The sequence below is a fragment of the Branchiostoma belcheri genome, unplaced genomic scaffold, assembly GCF_001625305.1.
Source record: "Branchiostoma belcheri isolate BF01 breed outbred unplaced genomic scaffold, Haploidv18h27 scaffold107, whole genome shotgun sequence".
NCBI classification, from domain to species: Eukaryota; Metazoa; Chordata; class Leptocardii; order Amphioxiformes; family Branchiostomatidae; genus Branchiostoma; species Branchiostoma belcheri.
Window position 1 is genome coordinate 681,271 of NW_017802458.1, and position 12,020 is coordinate 693,290.

A 12,020-nucleotide genomic window follows, 5' to 3' on the forward strand; every position below is an offset into this window, starting at 1 on the left:
TTAAACTTGATAAACGTGTTCGATCAAACATACGACGGCTTTTCAACAAGGTATAGGACGAGGGCGGGGTCACGGATTTACAAATTTCATTTAAATTCACATTTACAAATTTACTATTTCATATAGGTCCGTGGTGGGTGTATAATTCTCAAGATTGGGCAATCGATGCAACACCGACAGACGAGCCTGACACGAATGGTCCAGACAAGGTTCTCGACTACGTCACAGATACCTTCTGGAAACCGAGTAGTCCAGGCCCGTGGTACATAGTCTTCGACCTCCTGGCGCCCCATACTCTTAGTAGTATTTTCATCTTCAACTACGGGGACGTCACTCATGACATCACGGCATTCGAGTTTCAAACATCGGCCAGTAACGATCCTTACAACTGGACTGATGTCGTGGCTTTCGACGAATCTCCCTCCAACTTGCCCGATGATTTCGTTGTTGGTGGTTTCACAGCCACTAGTCGTTACTGGCGACTGTTCATCACGGCAACTGGCCCGGACAACTCACCACCCTGGCCTCGCGACGTTGAGTTTTATGGAATGGAGATAGGTGCGTTGGCTTTTGAGCAACCCTGTCATTGAACTTTAGCTACACACCCCGGAAGCACTAGGCAGAATCTGTATACGTGTTTAAAGTTGAAACTTTTGATCCAACACAAAGATATCTCTCATCTAGAGCTTTCGACCAGTCACTCTGGTCTTCATCAGCAGACTGGCCCAGTGAAGCTTGTCATGTGGCTTTAAAGAAGCTTGTCACGTGTCAAGCTTCACTGGGTCAGTCTACTGAGGAAGACCAGAGTGACTGGTTGAAAGCTCTAGGTGAGAGATGTCTTTGTGTTGGATCAAAAGTTTTGACTTTAAACATGTAACTACCATGTTGCCTGTCATTGAGTCCTTAGTTACATACTTCAGACGCTGTATACAAGAAACAAGACCAGTGTAAGTTTATAATTACAAGTACAAGGCGATTTTAGGGCCGTAAAACTGGATTTTCAAAGTTAATCTTCTTGTCATGTTTTAAATGTACATGTAAGTTCAATCAACCATTTTCAAGGGCATATTGATATCCGTGAGTTAAACATGTGATGTCGCTGACGGTAAAATGGTTTCTTATTTGGTATCGTAGGCTGGTTCTATCTATTTATTGGTTGTACCAAAAGGTAAAAGGAATCGTCACGTAGTTTGTGTTGGGACTATTATTTCTGGGCTATTCAAGTATGAGATGATGACAAAAATGTACTAAGAAATGACAGTAAATATCAACATCAGACAGATGTGCTCATCTTGTTTTGCATTCCTGTAATTACATTGGCTGCCATTGATCCAATTTCTCAGTGTGTCCGGAGACTGACCGCCCGTGTTCGGACGGTTCGTGCATCCCTGCAACACGATGGTGTGACGGCACACCCGGGGACTGTCCGAATGACGAGGATGAAACTGACTGTCAGGACGTCTTGGAAGGTAAGAAAGTTCTTAGTTTAAAGTTAGAACTTTTGGTCCAACAAAATTCTCTCACCTACAGCTTTCGACCAGTCACTCTGGTCTTCCTCAGTAGACTGACCCAGTGAAGCTTGTTAGGTGGCCTCTTTGAAGTGTGACGTCAACACTGGGTCAAAGGTATCTGGTAGACGATGTCGGCCCACGTCGCGGTTCAATAAAGGGTGATGGGCCCTGATGTATATGGCTTCCTCCACCCGACTGGTCGAAATCTCTAGGTGAGAGAATTTTTTGTGTTGGACCAAACGTTTTAACTTTAATGTAACTACCAACACAGATGAACTTTCGTGATAGTATAAGAAAGTTCTTAGTTTACCAGATAGCTTTGACCCGGTGCTAACGTCACTCTTCAGGGAAGTCACATGATAAGTTTCACTGGGTCAGTCTACTGAGGAAGACCAGAGTCGAATGCCCTGGCCCTTTTGTGTTGGAACAAATGTTTTATCTTTAAGCATGTAACTACCAACAGAGGTGGACTTTCACGATAGTACATTTCTTACTTATAAAGTTACACAAAAAGTTGGTAATTGAGCAACTGGATTTTAAAAAAAAAACTGTCCACTACTTTTTCGTCAGTGGCTAACGAGATCTGTAGTTGAAGAGGTATTTATCTTAAAACTAAGAAATGTACCGGATAGCAAAGTATGCTGATTGTTCGAAAAAAAAACGTACACTTTACTTTGGCTTTGTTACAGATGACACAACAGAGATGGCTAATGTGACAACAGTGACCGAGGCTCTGACCACTGTAGGAGACCATAACGGCACAATGCATGCTGGCAAAATGACTACTGAAGAACAGCCTGGCCTAGCCACGCCTCCTGGCGGTACAACAAGCACTGCAGCCCCGACAACTATTGATGGTATGAAAACAAACTTCCTTTTGTGTTAGTTTTTTTTTTCTCAGTTCGGTCTACACGATAGATATAAATAGCAAGTTTTGTGGTATACGAGGGGGTATGATGAGGAATAAATTATTTATAGAATTGTGTGGTGATATACAATATGTTTTTGACGGTCCTCCTTTCATAATTTTAACAGACTAGAGGGCAGCTGTTGCCACCACTGGCAGTGGCGTACTGACCTCAACCATTCTGGCTCACGTTCCCTTAGCTTTTTTACGGCATGTTCACTTAGGTCGGGTCTGGCCAAAAGGCAGAATTCTGCTGAATTGGGTTAATCCCCAAAGGGTCCTCGATTGCTGCTGCTTATACATATTTCGTACATTATTCTTACAAAAAAATTAAAATTATTTATTTTTAGCTTACTGAAATAATTATTTATTATTGGCCCATGTACATGTAAGGTTGCTGAAATATTGGAATTAGTCCGGAATTAAACTGGAAGTCCAAAATCAAACTAGGGACTGTGTGTTGTTTCTAATGATATACTATTATTAATTTTCACAAGACGGGGGTTGTGCCGCGGATGAACTCCAGTGTTATGACGGTTCTTGTTTCCTTGACATCTTACAATGTGACCTAATGAATGATTGTAAGTATGCAGAGGACGAGGCTAACTGCTGGGGTGAGTAACTACATGTATGACTCTATTTATAACAAGAATTCGGAGATCTCAAACCTCCATGAAATATATGAGTTTTTGTAAATGTTTTTACAAAGTACACTACACTACAGTAGAAAACAAAATAACACAGGTTTTTGTTCTAAAATAGGTCAGGCTGTCAACTCAGTACATGTAGTATATTCCAGAGGGAAAACCTCACCAATCAAACCGGGTAGGCGCGCTGCCTGACCACACGTGTTTTGTGTTAGAGGAAGTCTTTGACAGCTAGTGTTTTGTTGCATAACCGGCACATCTGTTATCCCTCAAAATACAAAAGTTCTGCTGCAGAACCAAGGTCAGCCACCAGGAGGCCCATTTTTGACCTTGGTCTTTGGCTTCCAAAGACCTACCAGCATACCAAATATCATCACAATCCATAAAGACGGTCTGAAGTTATGCTGACTACAAATGTGCGGAAACACACACACACACACACACACAGAGACAATACCTACATTTTTCATTGAGGTAATGATTGAAACTGGTCACCAAGTTCAATTAATTCATTATGCTTTGTTGATACACGTCAAAAAGCAAAAAAAAAAAGCAAGCTGCTACACATTTCCTTCCCTTATATCACATGGATTTGGCAAAAGTACACTTTTTTTACTGATGCATACAATAAGCATGCATTTCATAAGTGATTCTTTATTGACACAACAAAAAAAGTACAGAGACTTTTGTATGGTCTTCTACAACTTAACTAAAGATCTAACAAAGCTACATACATGTGTGGATAACGTCATCTTACGTACAGAGTATATGTATGATGTAACAATAAAGGTTAACTATTCTCTAACATGTGGTCTCTAAGATCGAAACATTCTTTAATGTATTTTCCTATTTGAACACTGTATTGGTTATCTCCCCTGAGAATGAAGTTGAATTTATCTATAGCATCTAACGTATTGAAATCAATTGAACAAGCGGAAAGAAAGGTGAACAGCAATAGGCGCTTATCATTGTATAGTGTACAATCCATTATAAAATGGTGCTCATTTTCAATCATGTTTGGACAAAATGGACAGAACAGTTGGTCATTTGGTATTTTCTTGTATCGACCCATTTCTATGTTTAATTTATGACAACTAATTCTTAATTTTGTGATCGCTTTTCGGATATCTAGATTGTGTATACTTGATAGGTATTGTTTTTGTCCATAATTTTCCTTTAATGCGGTATAAACAGAAAGTTTTGCGTTGTTACTAATAGAATTATACCATTTTTGTATATATATATCTTGAAGGCGGGATCGTAATTGATTGGTTATCGTATCCACTTGGTATGACCCGGGGTTCGTATATACATCATTGACTCATATAGATTATACGTGTTAACACCTCACATACGAAATGCTATCCTGCTATCACTTTTTGTGGGTCAGTCGTTACCAGCTTATACTGGATTTACATTTCTAATTCGGGGCCCGGCCGGGCGGTTTGCGGGAACGTAAGGAATGATGTAAAAGACAACAAAACGCAAAAAAATTCAAAATCAGCAATGGGGAGTATTTGCGTAAAGTATTGTTGATTTCTCGTTAATCGAAACAGCCCGGGCGGGATCCGGTTTTGAAATTTCTTTTGATTTGTTTCATTGCCAATAAATATATAATACAAATCTAGGGCAACTATTTCTCTTCATTTGTATAATGTTAAAGGTCCAATTTGGGTGGATAAATTTCTTGACTGGGCTTACGATGCAACGCCGACCGACTCGCCCGAAACGTCTGGTCCAGGCAAGGTTCTAGACTACGACCACAACACCTTCTGGAGCCCGAGTGGTCCAGGCCCGTGGTACATCATTTTCCATTTACAGGCCACCCTTAAATTGTTCAGGATCGGCATCACCAACTACGGAGACAAAGTCCACGACGTCTCGGCCTTCAAGTTTCAGAGATCGGACCATGATAACCCGTACAACTGGGTGGACTGGATTACCTTCAGCCAGCCCATCGAAACCGTGCTCAACTCGTTCACGGTCCCTGGTATCGGAACCCCGGTCGTTACTGGCGCCTGTTCATCACGGCGACCGGCCCGGATAACTCACCACCCTGGATACGCGATGTGGGATTTTACGGCATGGATCCAGGTTGGTTAATTTTTAAAGGCATTTCATGCAATTTCTCGGCGGCAAAAAAAACAACAAAAATTCTGGTTGAGGCAATCTGTCTGATAATGACATTTACTACCATTTCTGAGCACATTGTCGTCATCATTTCATACTTGAAGCGTTTGAAAAATCCCACAAACACGCTACGTGACGATAGCAGTCTCTTTACTTTTTGGGTACCACCCATAAATAGCTAGAGCCGACCTACCATACAAAACTGTTTTCCGTCAGTGACATCGTATCTGTGCCTCTGAGATATCAGTATGCTATGGGACAGCACTGCTTCAGCTTACTACATTAAAAGAATGACAAGAAGATTTGGCTTTGAAAGCCCAGTTTTGCTGCCCTGAACTTGCATTGGATGCCATGAAGCGTGCCTTTAAAGGCACCCACTGAAATTTCAAAGCAATAAACCTAGATTTTCTGGCAGTCTTTTTATATGTAGCAAGTTGAAACAACAGAAAGCACAATGCTGTTTAAGACGAGCTATATTTCGAATAGGTCCGTGGTGGGTGTATAATTCTCAAGACTGGGAAATCGATGCAACAACGACCGTCTGGCCGGACACGAATGGTCCAGACAAGGTTCTTGACTACGTCAAAGATACCTTCTGGAAACCGAGTGGCACAGGCCCGTGGTACATCATCTTCGACCTCCTGACGCCCCATACTCTTAGTAATATTGCCATCAGGAACTACGGGGACGTCACTCATGACATCACGGCATTCACGTTTCAAACATCGGCCCGTAACGATCCTTACAGCTGGACTGATGTCGTGGCTTTCGACGAATCTTCCTCCTACTTGCCCGATGATTTCATTGTTGGTGGTTTCACAGCCATTAGTCGTTACTGGCGACTGTTCATCACGGCAACTGGCCCGGACAACTCACCACCCTGGCTACGCGAGGTGGAGCTTTACGGAATGGAGATAGGTGCGTTGGCTTTTGAACAACCCTGTCATTGAACCTTAGCTACACACTCCGGAAGCACTAGACAGAATTTGTATACGTGTTTAAAGTTGAAGCTTTTGATCCAACACAAAGAAATCTCTCGTCTAGAGCCTTCGTCCAGTCACTCTGGTCTTCCTCAGCAGACTGACCCAGTGAAGCTTGTCACGTGGCTTTAAAGAAGCTTGTCACGTGGCTTTAAAGAAGCCACGTGACAAGCTTCACTGGGTCAGTCTACTGAGGAAGACCAGAGTGACTGGTTGAAAGCTCTGGGTGAGAGATGTCTTTGTGTTGGATCAAAAGTTTTAACTTTAAACATGTAACTAGCAACGCAGATGAACTTCCATGATAGAATCTGTATACGTTTACAAATACAAATACAAATACAAAGCGATTTCAGGCCAGAAATACTGGATTTTCAAAGACGATTTTGTGGTCATTTTTTAACCTTATTCAGACCGGGATTTTTGGACGGAGGGGGGCTTTTGACTGTAACTCAACAACTCAACAGTTATCGTAGGGCCATTAATGTTTGATGGTGTAGTAGTCAAATTAAAATCATAAAAACAACTTTGGTGTAATTATGCTTTCTTCGTATGGTAGCCTCGCTCCAGCTATTTATTGGTAGAAAACTAAAAGTGTTCCTCACGTAGGTTGTTTTTTCTTCAGGCTATTTTAAATGCTTCAATTGAGCAAATGTACGAAAAGATGTTAAAAAATGGCAGTGAATATCAACATCAGACAGATTTTCTCATACAGTATATTTTTTCTTATTCCGCCCAGTAATTGCATTGGACCCCTTTGTTCCCATTTCTCAGTGTGTCCAGCAGAGACTGACCGCCCGTGTTTGGACGGTTTGTGCATCCCTGCAACACGATGGTGTGACGACATCCCTGGCGACTGTCTGAATGACGAGGACGAGACTGACTGTGAGGACGTCTTGGAAGGTAAGAAAGTTCTTAGTCTACCAGATAAAACTTTGACCCAGCGCTAACGTCACACTTCGAGGACGAAACTGACTGTGAGAACGTATTGGAAGGTAAGGCCACCCAAGAAACAAGAAATTTCGTTTAAAGTTAAAGTTTCGTTTAAAATTAGACTTTTGGTCTAACACAAAACATTCTCTCACCTAGAGTTTTCGACCAGTCACTCTGGTCTTCCTCAGTAGACTGAGTAGACTTCAAGGAAGCCACGTGACAAGCTTCACTGGGTCAGTCAGAGTGACTGGTCGAAAGCTCTCGGTGAGAGAATTGATATGATGATGATGATGATCATCATCATCATCATCATTATCATTATCATTATTATCTTCATTATTATTATCATTATTAACATTTTAAGTATAAATAATTTGTCAAAGAACATTATCATTATTATCATTATTATCATTATTATCATTATTATCATTATTATCATTATTATCATTATTATCATTATTATCATTATTATCATTATTATCATTATTATCATTATTATCATTATTATCATTATTATCATTATTATCATTATTATCATTATTATCATTATGGTTGCTATTATTATTATTGTTATTATTGTTTTTTTATTATTATTATTATCATTCCTGCCAGTTGGGGATTGTCCTGACGGTATGCACAAGTGTTCCAGCGGCAAGTGCATTCCCCCGAGCTTCTGGTGCGACGGATCGTTTAACGACTGTGAGGATGGCGAGGACGAAGCGAACTGTGGGGAAGACGGCGAGGGTAAGCCTTAGGAAACTAAATTTACACGCTGGTCGTTGAAAATCAAGGATTCAGGAAATGGTTTATGCAAAAACACAATTCCACGGTCGTGGAAATGACCACTTTTAGTGGTGAAATGAACGCGAGGGAAAACTGGTCAATTCCACGGCCGGACGGTAATCATTTTGTCTACTTTTTTTGTCGTGGAATTGACCACTTTTAGTGATGAAATCCTCGGCCTTGATGGTACTTAGTCATAAATTGAACAATCCCCGGTCTAAGAATATATCTTATTTTCTTAACAATCAGCATATTGGGTAACGTATGCTAATATTTGCCTCCGGGGGAGGAGATATCCTTCCGCGGAAGGGCTTTGTGAGAGATTTAGATTTTCACGTTCGCAGCCGTTTCTCGCGTTTGGGTGGACGGATTCTTTTGGGACTCGGTATATGTTTTGCTATTGGGCTGTAGATGATGCACGTTCTTTTGTTTCTATTGTATATGTGTTTTTGAGCGTGAAAGTGGTCGCGACCGTTGACCTTTGGTGTGTTTGAAGTATTCTCGGTCGGGTCCACTTGTATGACCTTTCTCACAGAGGGGTGTCCTAGCAGATAAAATTTAACACCATCAACTATTCATAACAAACAACATATAAGATTATACAATAAAAAGCCCGGAGGTATAAAATCTCAGATTTTACTTGTTGGATTTGTTACAGATGACATAATAACCACAACAGAGATGGCTGATGTGACAACAGTGACCGAGGCTCTGACCACCACAGAAGACCATAACGACACAATACATGCTGACGATATGACTACCGAAGGACAGCCTGACTTAGCCACGCCTCCTGGCGGCCTGACCACCGAAGGACAACCTGATCTAGCCACGCCTCCTGGCGGCCTTACCACCGAAGAACAGCCGGACTTAGCCACGCCTCCTGGCGGTGTGACCACCGAAGAACAGCCGGACTTAGCCACGCCTCCTGGCGGTCTGACCACCGAAGAACAGTCGGACTTAGCCACGCCTCCTGGCGGCCTGACCACCGAAGGACAACCTGACCTAGCCACGCCTCCTAGCGGCATTACAACCGAAGAGCAGCTGGACCTGACAATGCCCCCTGGCGGTACAACGAGTACTGCAGCCCTCACAACTACTGATGGTAAGAACTCAGAATTCCTTTCGAGTATGTAGTTATCGTAAATATGGAAAATAGAACGTTTTGTGATGTATGTATGAGGGGTATCAAGAGGAATAAATCCTTCATTTGGTGATGTAGAAGAACGTTTTTAACGCACGGTCTTCCTTTATTATTTTGACAGACTCTGGGGCAACTGCTGGTACCATTGGCGGTGGCGTACTGACCTCAACCATTCTGACTCACGTCATCTTGGCTTATTACAACATGTTCGCTTAAGTTGGGCCAGGCTAAAGGACCGGCACTGCGTGCTTTTGTATTGCAGCACGATTGTAGGATGGTATCGTAATGATGTAACCTGCATGCACAATGAGACAAAGCTTCAATTGCATGTATTTACTTTTGACGTACCAACAACACACTTATCTAAACGTCGAATAGGATCATGGGTAACAGATGTGTTTTTTTAAAGTAAAATGACGTCATCACGACAGCGTCACTGAAACATCAATTAAAACGTCAACCAGATACGTAAATGGTATTATCCGTATCCTTACTAGATGTCGAAGAGATAGTGTTGTTTTGCAATTATTTTTTCAAAATCTTTCCATTTGCCGGAAACATTATTAAGTTAAGATTATTATTTCAATACTTTGTGTGTTTTTTAATGTAAGGCCACAGCAAGTATATTTTATGGATGGCATTCTCGGCAGACTCAAAATTTAATGCGACATCGCGACAAAAAGGCGGACAAAAAACAAGATTCTTTAATTTTTAAATTTTGAGGTCAGAAACCTTGTTAAACATGAATTGAGGTGACAAAACATATCCCAACAAAACAGGTCTTTTATACTTCTTTTCAACAGTATTACCTGTCTTTGTAGATTAACTAGGCACTATAGCAAAACGGCTAGCCATATCATCATGGGCAGTTATTGGGTTGGATTGGATGCGATGGAACATGCCAGTGTCAACATTTACGATCAAACACGAGCCATTGTATCTCAAGTTTGCTGGGTTCCTGATCTTCTCAAAATCGATAGGCATTGATAATCAATCAATAACCATCAGAGGCACAATTTTTTTTCGAAGATTAGGCTAAAATTGATGCGCGCTGATGCCTTCCATAAAATTACTTGCTGTGGCCTAACAGGAGTTAAACTTATGGACACATAATTAGAATTTTACATCGACATTTGCGGAACTGTTCTTTGTGGTGACCGAATTCTCCTCCAGTAAGGTAGATGACGGCGGGGTGTAGGCTCTGCTTGACAATACCAGGATCGGGTAATCGGGATACAATCACAGCAACAAACATTTCTGTTGTATACATAGTCTACATGATGACTTACCGACAGAAATGTTGCAAATGAAGCCCCAAACATGCTAACCAACTGACTGTATGATCTGCTACTGTAGTAGCTGTGCGAGATCGTTGGAGGAGATAATAGGTAGCCACCAGGGAACATTTAAGTGTTTTTCATGATATCTAACGCAGCATATAAATCAATGGTTCGTACTTATAAACCTGCTTTTCTGACAATTCTTTAGTGTCACTGACGAAAGACAGTGGATGCTACCTAAAACGTCTGAACGTTTCCAAGATCATATCTAGGTACTTAACTAACTGTTTTGGCGTATGTTATTACCTGGATGTCTGACCTTTACCGACGTAATGCAGCTTGTCTATGACTAATTTCTCTAAATCCGTAACATACATTTCAATCTAAGGTAGTACATGTCTTTTAGGTCACAATAATACAACTCGAATCTTTATTTATTGTATGCTGTATTTATATATTGGAATAATACAAGGAATTACAGATTGAATGGCACAGATGGAATGGACTATATGCAGTTGTTTGCATCAAAGCACGTTATCACTGATGATCAATGCAACAAAAATGAAGTAACGTATTGAATATGATAAAACCAACAATTTTCAATTCTATATTTTGAAATTCAAGTCAAACACTCTCTTTTTGTACATTGTGTTGTGGGTTTAGACTTTTGCATTCCATTCAATATAAACTACTGGTATGTAAGAAATTATAGTGCTTTGAATTCTAACTAGAATTCCAGCAATATCTCATCACAAATGTCAAGATCTTCGGAATTTTGCTGAAAAACTGGTAGAAATGATGAATGTTTCTTTAGTTCTAAAATTGTAATTTTTGTTGCCTTGAGGATGGTGAAAATAAATCCCGTGCAGATCTAACAATAAAAGGACTTGCAAAATCATGAAAGAGTCTTGTGTTCATTCTTTCTTCCAAGACAGATAAACTTGTTAAAGGCACACAATTCTAATTTTTCGAGACAACTGCGATCATGAATACACAACTATCAAGAAACCGTATAGAAAAGAAAGCGTCATCGTTATGTAAAACTGCATCGTCACGAGGCTTGCATTTATCTATGAAGCTACATATCCATAATTTAGTTAGGTATTTCGCGAAGAAATGAGTTAGGCACTGGAACGTCCATAACTGTCTGATTAAATAGTTTCATAGTCACGTTTTTTACTTTACACTATGAATGTTGCTAGGCAGAAGTGCTATATTTAGTAACTGTGTAGGTAGCTTCGATACACCAGCCAAATTTGGAAGTAGAACAACTTCTAAGCATACTTTGTCCCACTGTTGACTCTTATTAAGGTCAGCCGCTCATGGTTCGAGTGACGAAAATATCTCAATACCCTCTTATAAGGAAATATGATTTGTCATACAACAGAATCTCTTCAAAGTATCTAAATCATAATACATTCTTCCCTCTGTAAAGCTGCTTGAACATCTGGGTGCCCATGGTTACAAAGTGAGACCACGATTTTCCACGATTCGATTTTCTCCTGCCGTTTGACAAGATTCCTACCAGTCCTAACTCGGGTCGTAAAAACGCAGAGATCGACGCCGCAAATAATCGAAAGTGACATACAATTACTCTAACTGCCTCCGGTCAGAATACACAGAACTAAGTGACTGGATACAGATTCAAGTTTAACTGCTAATTTCCACTTAGCGTTCTTGAGATGTCCTTCATCGTGACCATATAACT